Raw genomic sequence first — 14,079 nt, 5'->3', positions numbered from 1 at the left:
ATGTATAGGTGCCCACCAGAGAACTTTGGCAATGGTCCAAGCACATCCAATCCCCAAGTGTCAAATAGCCAGGATGCAACACTTCGGGGGGCTGATGAATAAACTTTGCATGGAATTGGCAAGCCTTGCATCTTCGAGCGTAGTCCAAGAAATCTCTTACCATCGTTGGCCAATAATAGTCCATCCTTTTTATATGGAAGTGGAGCTTCGGTCCAGACTAGTATGACCCGCATACCCCAGAATGTGCTTCTTGCAAATCTTGGAGTGCTTCATCTTCTCATAAGCATCGTAAGAGTACTCTCTCAAATGATCTTCTGTATAGAGTATTTTTGTAGTAAAGGAAGTGAGGTGCACAACGACAGATTTCAGTCCTTCTCCTCGGATTTATGGAAGTATCCCGTAGCTCAAGTAATCGATAATGGGTTGTCGCCATTCTTCCTTCTCAACTTCAGAAACAATGACAAGATACTCGAGTTCATTTTCTTCACTTTCACCCTCATTTGGCGGCAATACTAATCATTTTTGGCAGATAGTAACTTGCGCTTGATCAGGCAAGGTTAACGATGAATCTAGGGCAGCTAAAGCATCAACCTTCTTATTTTCTTTCCTAGGCACATATTGAATAGTCATGTCACCGACCCGTCCCATTAAGGTTTTAGCATAATCATGATATGGGCGTAGTTCAAGATTCTTGACCTCGTAACTACATAAAAGTTGGTTGATCACTAACTTAGAGTTACCAAAGACTTACAATTGCAACCGCTTCATTTCGACATCTATTTCAAGCCCAAATATTAATGCTTGAAACTCAGCAATGTTGTTAGAGCATAGTTGCGTCAACGTAAAATAGTAGGGTAGAACTTCACCTTGAGAAGTGACAAATACTACGCCAGCACCACGTCCTTCGCGATGTGCAGCACTATCAAAGTACATCTTCTATGCAGGTTGAACTTCAATGACCATTGCGTCCTCATCAGGTAGTTCGTCAGTTAGCTCCCAATCATCATGTATAGGGTGATCTGCCAAGAAGTCCACTAACGCTTGTCCTTTTATAGCCTTTTGAGGGATGTACACAATTTTAAATTGTTAAAACTAGAGGTACCACCTTGTTAGTCGATCACTAAGGACAAGTTTTGACATCACGAACTTGATGGGATTTGCTTTGGAAACAAGACGAACGACGTGAGCTTGAAAGTAGTGCTTCAACTTTTGGATTGTAAAGACTAGCACCAAACATAACTTTTCTATTGGTGAATAATTCAGCTCATTTGGTGTCATCATGCTGCTCAAGTAGTAAAAGGGAGTTTTCTTTCCCTTCACTATTTTCTTGGGCAAACAACGCTCCAACAGAACTTTCTTGTGCCAAAATATAACTTTCCAGGTATAGGGGCTGCCAAAACTGGAGGCTTCATCAAGTAAGTTTTTACACTTTTAAAGGCATTACTACAAGCTTGGACCCACTTGAAAGGAACATCTTTCTTCATGAGGCTACTTAATGGTTGGCACCTCCCATCTAGGTTTGAGATGAATCTCCTAAGGTATGCTAGCTTTCCTTGTAGACTTTTCAATTCATGAATATCCCGAGGCTCAAGCATTTTCAAAATGGCATCCACTTAGGCTTGATCAATTTTGATCCCTCGATGCCGGACAATGAAACCAAGGAACTTTCCAGAAGTAACTCCGAAGGCACATTTTAATGGATTCATCCTAAGTTTGCACTCTAGAGCAACTCAAACACCATTCTTAAGTCTTTCAAGTGGCCGCTCTTCTTTCTCGATTTTACCACAAAGTCGTCAACATAGCATTCGATATTCTTGTGGAGAAGGTCATCAAAAATATTCTGCATAGCCCTTTGGTAAGTAGCACTAGCATTTTCAATCCAAAAGGCATTACCTTGTAGCAATAAACACCTTTGGAGGTGCGAAATATAGTAAGCTCTTCATCATTTGGTACCATGCGAATTTGGTTATATCCCGACGAATCGTCCATGAAAGACATTGCTTCATAACCAGTAGTAGCATCGATCATCAGCTCTGGGATATGAAGCAGAAATTCATCATTAGGACACGTATTGTTGAGATCCCTGAAGTCAACACACACTCGAATCTAGACATTCTTCTTCCTTACAGGGACAATACTTAAGACCCATGTTGGGTATTTAACTTCAAGAATAAAGCCAGCTTCGATGAGTTTGTTAAATTTGATTTTAATTAGGGGGACCAAGTCCGGCCTAAAATGCCTTTGAGCTTGCTTAGTAGGACGAGCACCATTCCTGACTGCAAGGTGATGGACTGCTACGTTGGGATCCAAGCCAGGCATCTCTTTATAACTCCAAGCAAATACATCCCTATACTCCTTGAGTAACTTAATATAAGTGCTTTCTTCATCGACTGCTAGTAAAGCACTCAGATAAGTGGGCCTTGGCTCTTCGTCGGTGCCAAGGTTTACTTTTTTCAAAGCGTAAACTATTGCCTTTACCCCTTCTTCAAGTTCAAGCGGAGCATCCTTTGCATATTCATCTTCTTGAGGGTCCCCATCGTTGAAGGATATGTGATAACATGGTGAAACATCCTCCAATTTCTCGTCATTGCCCATTAGAGATGAAATACCATGCTCGCCTTGTGCAGTAACATGATATGAAGAACCCACACTTTCTTCGTCTTCGTCACATTCTTTAGTGCAGACCGCAATGTATGGCTTTACCTTCAGTACCTCGTCATACGAAACTATGACTTTTATTTGTCGCCTCATTTTAGAAGGAACTAGACTTTAGAAATCCTTAGAGATCTTCTGGATCCTAGGTGAAATGAGTGTTCTTGTATTTCCGTAATTTCTCTGAAACTTGTTCCCCTTCTTTAATGGACCCAATCTCTCAAATATGAAAGTCCTCACAATTGATTAGCCAAGTCGATCAAAGACAGAAGGTCTGTTAGAAACTGTAGATTCATCTTCTACAGTGATATAATTATTGCTTGCCCTTCTTATGGAGTTGCGCACTGGTGGGTGTTGTTTATATCCCAAACCTTCACGTGGTTGCCTCGTAGCATCTTTTGATGGGAGCTTCCCTAACATTTTCGGCTCGCTGGGATTGTATTGGGATCAAAACCTTGATCCATACGCTTTGTAGGAAGTGCTATATCTTGTGGCGAATTCTGAGACACAGACTTTCTAAGTAGCTTCTAGAATAACTTTATCGCCTCGATCCGTTTGATCGGGAAAGTTAACCCCTTTAGCATGTTTGTTTGGAGATTAGATGATTCACCTTCATCTTTCTTCTTTCTATGGACATATTAGAGCGCAAAAGTTACTTTCTTGTCATAAGACACAATATCCACTCTCTAAGATTTATTAGAGTTAAGGTGTACCTCATCAGCAATAGCTTTGGTCTTACTAGCAATCACCTCAGCTCTTTTAGTCGTGGTCTCATCATTCTTGATCTTCATGATATCATCAGCTTTTAGCTCCTTCACAATGCGGTTCTTCAAGTAGAACTTTGCATTGGCAAAGTATGACTCAGCCTCAGTGAATGGCTTGTCATCAGCAACTATCTTTCTCTCGACTTCACCCTCATAGTACTTCAAACATTGATGGTAGGTAGATGGAACCACTTTATTCTCATCATCATCATGGTAATCTACTTTGACTTTGTTATTCTCCAGTAATTCTTCATCTTCGATTTCTTTTAAACTGCATAGCTCATTTAGATTGAATGAGCCAAAGGTGATAGAGACTTGGTTCGCACTTGCCTTCTCATCTTCAAGCAAGATCTTCTTTTCATGGTCCAAGTCCATAACATTGTCCTTAAAGATAAAGCACTTCTCAAGAGAATGACTCACAAGTCGATAATATTTGTAGTAATTTGGGTCATCAGTTTTCCCAGCTTCATTTGGCCACTTCATCTCCGGAAGCTCAATGAGCTTTAACTCGAGAAGATCTTCAAATATTGTAGGCATACCGGAATCAAGAAATGGGCACTCCTTCTCTTACATTTCTTTTAGAGTCAACTTTCCACTTGGCTTATTTTGAAAAGAAGTGGATTTCATACTCTGCTTCTTGCTCACCTTCGTCGTAAACTTCACAGGTGATGCGTTGACATTCATAGCTTCTTTATTTTCAGACTTGGGTACGAACTTGCTCCATTTCCTAACTTGTTGCTTGTCGTTCCCTTTGCGAGGTTCATAGATGGGCAGCTTTTCATTTCCAGTGGAGGCCATGCTCAATTCTATGTCATGGGCACGAGTTGCAAGTTCTTCAAATGTGCTAGGCTTGATACCTTGCAAGATGTAGTGCAGTCCCTAATACATGCCTTGGATGCACATCTCTATGCCAGAAGCTTCACTAATCCTGTCTTTGCAGTTGAGGCTTGCACTCCTCCAACGATTGATAAAGTCAATAACTGGCTCACTCTTTCATTGACGAGTATTTTTAAGTTCTATCATACTCACAGTACGCCTCGTGCTATAAAAGCAATTTAGGAACTCTTGCTCTAGTTGATCCCAACTATCAATAGATCCAGCCTCGAGGTCTGTGTACCAATCAAAAGCATTTCATTTTAGTGAGCGGACAAATTGTTTGACGAGGTAATCTCCTTAGTCCTAACATTGTTGCACGTCTTAAAGAAGTGTGACACATATTGCTTTGGATTGCCTTTGCCATCAGATTGTTAAAATTTTGGAGGTTGATAGCTAGCAAGCATCTTCAACATATCGATTCTTGAAGTGTACGACCTTGCGTAGGTAAGGGAGGACTTGTAAGTTATTTTATACTTAGTTTTGGTAGTCCTTTCAATGAACTCCTATAGTTGATCGATTGGAATCATCTCTTCAGATGAGACAGGGATATCCTTAGCGAATGCTACCTGTCTTGGAGATGAATCACTCTCTGGAACTTTTGGGAGCTTGCCAGGTGCATGGATTGATTATTCTTCCATCAAGATTCTCACTAAGTCTGTTAGCTTGTCAATTCTAGCATCTTGATTTTGCATGCACTTGGTCAAGCTAGCGATTGCTTCCGTCAAGTTTGACAACTGCTCCTCCGCAGATGAAGCATTTGTTTCCATGGCTTGCATGATTGTCGTGGACGATGGAGAGTAGCATGGATTGTCACAGATTGATCCTCGATTGGCTCACGCTATACAGTGAAAGTGGTGAGGATCCATCACTTAAAATATCATCATCTTCCTTCACAGTAGAGTTCTTGGATCCGGAGAGGTCAAACAAAGCTAGAGTTTTCTTGATCTTTTCAGCAATATTGCTTCCTCTTTCGGGTACGTTTGTAGAGAATCTTACTCCTTTTGAGGATGAAGATACGAAAATGGGTGTTGATACGGATGACACTTAGAGTGCTTGTTGTCCTAAAGAGCTTGCTTTTCTCTTCGTAACTGGTCCAAAGCTCCCAAAGGTAACATCTAGGATGCTTTCCACATCAGCATAGAACCTGAAATTAGCAGCCTTGGTGGAAGTTGATTTGGAGTCAATTTTCTTCGAAGCCATTTTGATGTTCTTGAACTTTGGTGATTGAAAATTTGAGATAAGAGGTAGAGATTGTCCCACTGGGCGTGCCAGAATTTGTAGACAATAAGTTTGTGTCAAGAAAATAATCGAGACAGAAAAATATTGCAACAATCATAGTATTTCATTTCAAATAATATGAGTGTACAATCTCTATGAATCCTCTGATTCTTCTTTCCAATAGCAAATAAATTCAAGGAACATTGAGCTTGATCTTGAATCTATATTTGTTGTTACGAACAATGATCTTGGATTCAACTAGCATGAACTTTGATTTGAACTCGTACTTCTTCAATCATGATTTGTTCTTCATTCTTGAGATTGAACTTGATTTCTTGAACTTGATTGCTTGAAGCTTGAAACTTGTAGAGAAATTTGCAGCGTTTGATCCACAAGTTCTCTCTTGCTTTTTGTTATAACTTTTGGTATGTGTTCTGAGTTATGAACGCCCATATTTATAGTTTTGGAAGGTAAGAGTTGTGATGAGAACAAACTCTTTTCTACCAATCATATTGAAGGGTGACAAAGCTTATTTGATTGGTCTGAACATATCACTTGCACACATGACACAATTTCATTTGCTTATTAATAATTTGATTGGGCATGTCTTGTCATTTTGACATGTGGCATGATCCTATTGGTTCTTCCGCTTAACTAGGCGTGTCACGTCATGTGACACCAAACTGGGCCTCTAGGGAGATGATATCTTGGGCTTAATAAAGTGGGCTCATCGCTTTAGCCCAATTAAATGGGCTAGCCCAATTAATTTGGACTTATTTATTTAATTCATATGTATTGGACTTATATAATCAATCTAATTCTATTAGCCCGTAATATTTATTTGGACTAATATATTTAAAATACAGTCCAAATTATTTTATGAATTTTGTTCCGATTAAATTTAAATGCCTACAACATTAGTTGGAAAAGAAATTACAGATAGCAGACATATAAGTGAATTTAATATTACTGTAATAAATTTCCTCATTATATTATTTCACAAAATTCAGCAAGCGTTGAATCATGAAATCTGAAGAAGTTTAAGGGTGTGTTTGGTACGAAAGAAAATATTTTTCGGAAAATATTTTTTAATTTTTCCATGTTTGGTTGGCTTAAATCTTGTTTGGATGGTTATTACATATCGTTTTATAATATATCGTATCGTACTGTATTTTTCACGGCCCAAATTCTCACCTGTCGTGATGGTGCCTATCTCAATACTAGGCAAGCCGACAATCTCAATAAAATACCATATCTTTTAAATTTGAAAATATAATATTTACATTCAGCGGAAGAAATATCACAAATATAGATATAAACACTCCCCAAAACCCGGTATCACTGAATACATGAGCCTCTAATATGAATACAAAGTCTGGCTTAGAACAGTATAATAACTGAGAGAAAGAGAGAGTCAAGGTCAGTGGATGCCAGGAAACTACCTTGATAGTCTCCAACGGATAACACTCAGAGATCTAACAGTCGCCGTGTCCGAAAGCACCTAGATCTGCACACGAGGTGCAGAGTGTATGTAATGATCCGACCGGTCGTTTTGAGTATTATAACCCCGTTCTCCCATTTATTGCTCCATTTATGCCTTACAGTTTATTTATGACTTATCGGATTAGTTGGTTCGGGTCCTAAAGGATTTCGGAGTGAAATGAGACACTTAGTTTCATAATTGAAATTAAAGTTAAAATAGTGACCAGATATCGATTTATGTGTAAATAAACCCTGAATGGAGTTTTGATGATTTCAATATCTTCGTATGGTGATTTTGGACTTAGGAGCGTGTTCGAAAAATTATATGGAGGTCCGTAGTAGAATTAGACTTGAAATGGCGAAAGTTGAAATTTTGAAAAGTTTGACCAGAGGGTTGACTTTTTGATATTGGGGTCAGAATCTGATTCCGAAAATTGGAATAGGTCTGCTATATCATTTATGACTTGTGTGCATAATTTAAGGTCAATCGGACTTGATTCGATAGGTTTCGGTATCGAATGTAGAAGTTGGAAATTTCATAATAGACTAAAGTCAAGTGAGTTCGCACAAGATCTTCAAATGAGCATAACTCTCAGGAAACGAAGTGTTATATGGTTCTATACCTATCAAATGAAATATCTTTGAGTCTAGTTTCTAACGCTTTAAACCGTTCATCATTTGAACATTCTCACAAGAAGTTATGACCAAATTACCAAAGGCTAGAAAAATGCAATTCTGCGACCAATTATGTGATCGCAAAACAGTTATGCGATCGCAAAACTGCTTCTGTGACCGCAAACTGGTCGCAGAATGGACCAGAACAGCCCGATTCTGGGCACCAATTTTTTTGACCCGCATACCCATTTCACGGTCCATTATGCGACCGCAGACCTGCTTTCAGAGGGTTAATTTTTCTATTTTCATAACCCGACTCCATTTTGATAAATAGACTTTGGGACTCATTTTGGAGCAAAAATCTGACATTTTTAGAGAGGAGGGAGAGTGTTCTAAAGAGAGGAAGAAGCTCAAGTGCTTTGTTCATCAAGATCTTGTTCAAGCTTTGAAATCCAACAAGGAATTATCACAAAATCTTCGCCCAAGAAGTAAGGTTCTAACCCTTAGTCTTCAATTTCGAGTTTGGGTAAAGATGGGTGATTAAGAGTATTATTCTTGGGTGTAATAGTATTATTTATACATATCAATAAGGTTTATGGAAATATTGTTAGTTCAAATGGGTAAAGATTGGGTTGAAAATGGTAAAAATCTTCAATGACTTTAATTGAAGATTTGAGGGTCGAGTTGATGTCGGAATTTGGTGAAATTTGTATGGTTTGACTCGTGGTTGGATGGGCATTCATATTTTATAACTTTTGTCGGGTTCCGAGACGTGGGCCCCACGGACAATTTTTGAGTTAATTTCGGATTTTATTGAAAAAATTAGTTTTTCCTTATGGAATTAATTACAATAATTGGTATTGATTGAATTGAATTAATTGTCGCTAGATACGAGGCTTTCGGAGACCAATTCTCGTGGCAAGGGCATAGCGGAATAAAGAATTACATGGGTTGAGGTAAGTAACTCTTCTAATCTTAGAGATGAGGGTACGAAACCCCAAATTTTGTGATATGTGATTGGTTTTGAGGTGACGCACATGCTAAGTGACGGGCGTGTGGGCGTGCATCGTAGTAATTATGAATAGGTCAAATTTCATGGAACTGTGAAGTTGAATAATATGTTGATATTTGTACATTCTCTACGTTTTAGAGAAAATTGAGTTGAGACTCGTATTAAAAATCATGTTGAGGCTATGTGCAAGTATTATTGAGACCCACAGAGGTCATATTGCTGTGAATTATTTATTTTAAATTGAAAATTCATACTCAGTCATATTTATTTTATTGCATATCATATCTCAGTCTCTGTTGTTATTTATTGATACATCTTATCATAATTTTCGGGCTATTTTCATGACATTGTGAGCTTGAGAGACTGGAGAGATTGTTGACTGAGTGAGCCCGGGGGCCTGATTATGAGGATAATTATGGGATCGGGCCGCACGCCGCAGCAGGCCATATTGGCTTTATTATAGTACGTGAGTTGTTCGTGCGGATACATATATTGATATTATAGCACGTGAGTTGTCCGTGCAGTATATGAGTTATCCGTGCAGATTATAGCGCTTGGGCTGAAGGAACCCCTTCGGAGTCTGTACACACCCCCACTGAGCGCAGGTACCTACTGAGCGCGAGTGCCGAGTGATTTGGGAGGATTGAGTGATCGTGAAGACTGAGTGACTGAGAGGATTGAGTGATTGGGAGGACTGAACGAAATGATACTCTGAGAGTATGCATATGATTTTATCAGTGAGTTGCATCGCATTGACATACACACATGACATACATGCATAGAGATGGATTTTTTCTCATGCTGTACAGTATCACATCATTCATGATTTCTCATACATGTTGACAGATGGGCATAGTGATGCAATTGTTTTATACGGGTTATTTGGAAAGAAAATGAAACATCCCATTTATTATTGAAAGGATTTTGGAAAAATTACAGTTTTCAGACTTACTCATATTTTGGCAATTTTACTGAAAAGAATTGAGTTTTACTATTATATTTGAAAAGAAAAATGTTTATTTTTTTTGGAACTGTGAACGCACTGAGCACTTTATTATTGAGTTATTCATTGTGCTGCCTCAATTCTTTTATTATGAGATTTATTTTCTGGATATTGTTGTGGACTATTGGTTTTGGACCCGACCTTGGTAAAAGCTCGTCACTGCTTTCAACCTAAGGTTAGGTTTGTTACTTACTCAGTACATGGGGTCGGTTGTACTGATACTACACTTCTGCACCTTGCGTGCAGATGTTGGCTGTTGATGTTGCTGTTTTCGATGGGAGCTGGATTTGAAGATGTATCTGCATTCCGGTTGTAGCTGCCTCTTGTTCATGGTAGCCTTAGATTCATAAAACTCTGTTTATGTACTTCTCAAACAGATGATGTATTTATTTCATCCCAACTTTGTAAACTCTATTCTTAGAAGCTCATGATTTGTACTACTAGTTCTTGGGGAAAAGTATTGGTTTTAGATATTTTCTTTTAATTAATTGCCTTGTTAATTTCATTGGAATTAGATAGTTGGTAATTGGCTTACCTAACGGGTTGGGTTAGGTGCCATCACGACTAGTTAGATTTTGGGCCGTGACAAGGTGGTATTAGAGCTCTAGGTTCATAGGTTCTACAAGTTATGAGCAAGTGTCTAGTAGAGTCTTGCGAATCGGTATGATGACGTCCATACTTATCTTCGAGAGGCTACAGTGCATTTAGGATAATTTCCCATCTTTCTTTCTTTATCGTGCAGAATTGATTCCACTTGAAATATAACTCTTTGAATTCCTTCCATGCATTCGTATGCGCACATGAGCGCTCGGTATCAGCTGTGCATCGCCGACTTGTTATTCCATGAACGAGGTTCGAAATATGTATTCTATGTTTTGATGATGGGCCAGTCTGGAGGACTTGAGGCCAGGATTAGACCGAAGCTTAGGCTCGGTAGTTTCAGTTGTGTGAACTTGTACAATTGGACTCATATGTCTGGTAATGTCCCTATGAGTGGAATTTGTAGCTCGATGAATGGCTGGGTGACCATATGATGATTATATTGTGACTGCGGGGTGTGTCCAGATGGTTTGAAATTGACCCAAAAAAAATTCTTGCTTGAGATGTAAAAAGGACTATTGGGTATTTGACTTCTATCTCGATTTGACATAGAGTCTCGAGTTATGAATGTGTTGAAGGATCTTTTACGTGGTGTAATTGTGGAACAAATTAAATTTTTGTGTCTTGTTGATGAGTTCAAACTCATGAAGGTTAAGTGATTACGTAGGAGTTGTAGCAGTAAAAAGGGTATAGAAAGCTGCCAGTTTGAGGCTAAACATGCGGTTATCACCTGCGAAATAAACTACAGAGGTGTGATCTTTATAATGTTGTGTGGAGAATCTTCTTTTCTACCAGTAAGGCAGATGTATTGGGATTTGAATTGGTCAAGAAAGTTGACCTGACTGTCACGAGAATGAAGGCAAGCTTAGTAGACGATTTGAGGTACCATATAGGTTGCGATGCAGGAGTTTGGGAAGAATTTAGTTAAATCTCACTACGGTGTTATGGCAGTAATTGAGTATGGGTATTGTGAATTACTGAATGTCTTGATCTGTGGCTTTGAGCCAAGTGGGGGAGCCTGCTATTGACAATTTAATTTCATGGTTATGTGTTAAATTTTAGTTTTGGGCTGAGGCATACTAGTGGGATAGTTATGACTTGCAGAAGTTGAGATCGAGGATGACTCGAGTAAAGAAATTTCTAAATACGGGTTATGTTGCGTTTTATGAGTAAAATCATGGGATGAGTGAGTTGTTATTTTCAAAATATGTAGTACGCAGAGAGTATGAATTTGATTAGGGGTATTAAAGTAGAGTTACTTCTTTGAGTGTTGTTGTGCTAATGGGGCACGTGTCCTTTGGTCCATTTGGGCGGTGCAATTTAGATTGGAGCAAAGTGGGTGACTTCGGAGAAAATTCTAGTGGGCTTGAGAATTTTATATAGCAAGTGAGAATTTCTTCGGACTTGTGTATGGATAAAACCTGAGATTTGCATTTGATGGTGCCTGAACTTACGAAAGTTCTGTATGACTAGGGATTCTACATTTTAGTATAAGGAAGGTAAGAAGAATAGTTTTACATTCACTTAAAGTATTTTCAGAGTGAGTGTTACAGTTGTGGTGTTTCTGGAGGTGCTTAAGAAGAATACAGTTGCTTAAGGGCCCTAGGGGCATTGTGGTTCTATTGTTAGGGTTCGTGGGGTGAATTGTGGTTAAAGATCGTGGTATTTTATCAAGGAGAAGTATCAATCCGAAGACAGATTCGGAAGGGACTCAGAGAAAATAGGACAACTGGGTAGTAGACTGGACCAGTATGGTAATGGTAGGATCGGTCCTTTGGGTAATTACGATGTGGTAAGACTTTGCAAATATTTTGGTAGAAATAGTCTTGGGTTTGGCGACCTGCGAGGCTTGGTCGAGTTAGAGAAATTTAGTTCTAAGGGCTTGATTATGTGCAAATGGATTCCAAAGTACTCTAGATGGTTTGAGCCGGATACTTTTCTACCGATATGGGGAACGTGTTGTGTATTGTGATTTCCTCTTGGAAGAAGCAAGAGAAAGGGTTCTAATTAATAGGGCATGTAAATTGTTGGTGACTCAAAATTTATAATAAGATTCTTGTGCTTTTCACATGATGGAAAGATAGATGTTATGTGTTGTGCGGAAGTTAGATTTACAGGTACGAGGTGGCAGTACAGTCTTGAAGAGAAGGTAACGAATGTTGGATAGCATGGACAGTTCCAAATAACTAGATGGATACTATTACTACTTGGTGTTGTATGAGAAGGGGGCAGACTTCAGAGGGCACATCATATTTTGACTTACAGATGTATAGATTAGTATTGCGGTACTCACATGGTAGATAGACTGTTGATATTCAAATTTTTGCCAAGTGGCACAGAAGAACTTTTAAAGTACTTCTCATGGGATGATCGTGTATGAGAGAGGTGTTAGGTATTCGGGCGGTGAAAATGGAATCAAATATGGTAATTCGCGTGTTCTATGGATTTGGAGATTGGGAGTTCTTAGGAGTAGATTGTTTCATTGTTGTGGACTGTGAAGTTGTGGCCGGAGCTAGCCAGATGATAAAATGTGTTATGATTCAGTCATTATGGATTTTCGGAGGGATTTGTATCTATTTGTGGGTAACCCGAGTTGATTTGGGGGTTCCATAGGTAGGCCCAATTAAGATGTGTATTCTACACCATGCCGGAATAGTTGGCTCTGTACTGCTATTGTTGAGGGATGTGTCATTCGGTTGATGTTGAACTTATTCGTATTCTGAAATGATCTGTGAGTTACTCCTTTATGCTACGAGGAGTTGTGATTCATTGGTTATGTGCACAGATGGTGCGGTTCTATTTGAACTGTATAGCGGAATTTGAGTGTGATCAGTATTTGGGTATTGCATGATCGATTGCGTAATGGTTATGTTCTTTCAGGTCTTGTGTGGCATTTTTATCATTTGACTCTCTGTGGTTATTGATTTTTGAGCGAGGTAGCTCGAGGTATATAATATAGACCATCGTTTGGATGGGGTCACGTATTGTAGCGGAGTTATGTTAAGGTATGAGCCTTGTGTTAGAATCGTGTGATGGTTCTACAGTGTGTGATGGATTTTTCAGCAATTCTTTGTGGCGGTGCTTGTTAATATTTCGGGGCAGTTCTCTCATTTGAGTCATTTTTCATGACTGAGTATATTTGAATTGTTGTGTATTGGTGCACGGATGACACGAGTTGTGGCTCTGAGTTATATTGGTGCGGCATGTCTATGGAACAATTGTGTTTAGTAATATAAGGTCATTGGACCTAGAATGGGTACTATCAAGTTTGATTTCGGTATATTCGGGAGTATAATATTGAAAGTCGGCTCAGAAAAGGATTATGGTTCTGGTTGGGGAGAGAGAGCTCCGTGACTTGTTGATCTGGTAAGTGGTCATGAAATTTTGCGTGTTTCTTTTATTATCAACAATGTACGAAGGTTTGGGAGGAGGTTTGGTTCGATATGGGTTTAATACTAGTATTTGGTTGGTTTGGGAGTAGTCATTGTGGTCAGGAATGATGCTATGAGCATGCAGGTTGTGTAATATGTTAGGTGATTATGTCTGTGGTTATGGTTATGGTTATGGCTTGATACAGCTTGTTCAAACTCATACAGGGTGTAAATGTAAGATTCGTGTCTTGAAAGAAATTCTAAAGGTTGGAAATTAAATTCCAAGGTTTATGGGCTAAAGTTAAATCAATGATTTCAGTTGTATTGTGTTGTCAAGATCATATGGAATATGGTGATGTGGGTTCACCCCTGGGTACATGTGTGGTAAGATGGAACCGTGATTTGATGGCTTGGAAACAACTCTTGGCACGTTCGAGGACGAACATAAGTTTAAGTGAGGGAGAATGTAACGACCCGGCCGGTCAC

Source organism: Nicotiana tomentosiformis, chromosome 9 (genome assembly GCF_000390325.3).
Source record: "Nicotiana tomentosiformis chromosome 9, ASM39032v3, whole genome shotgun sequence".
Lineage (NCBI taxonomy): Eukaryota > Viridiplantae > Streptophyta > Magnoliopsida > Solanales > Solanaceae > Nicotiana > Nicotiana tomentosiformis.
Note: the sequence above shows the minus strand (reverse complement) of the source record.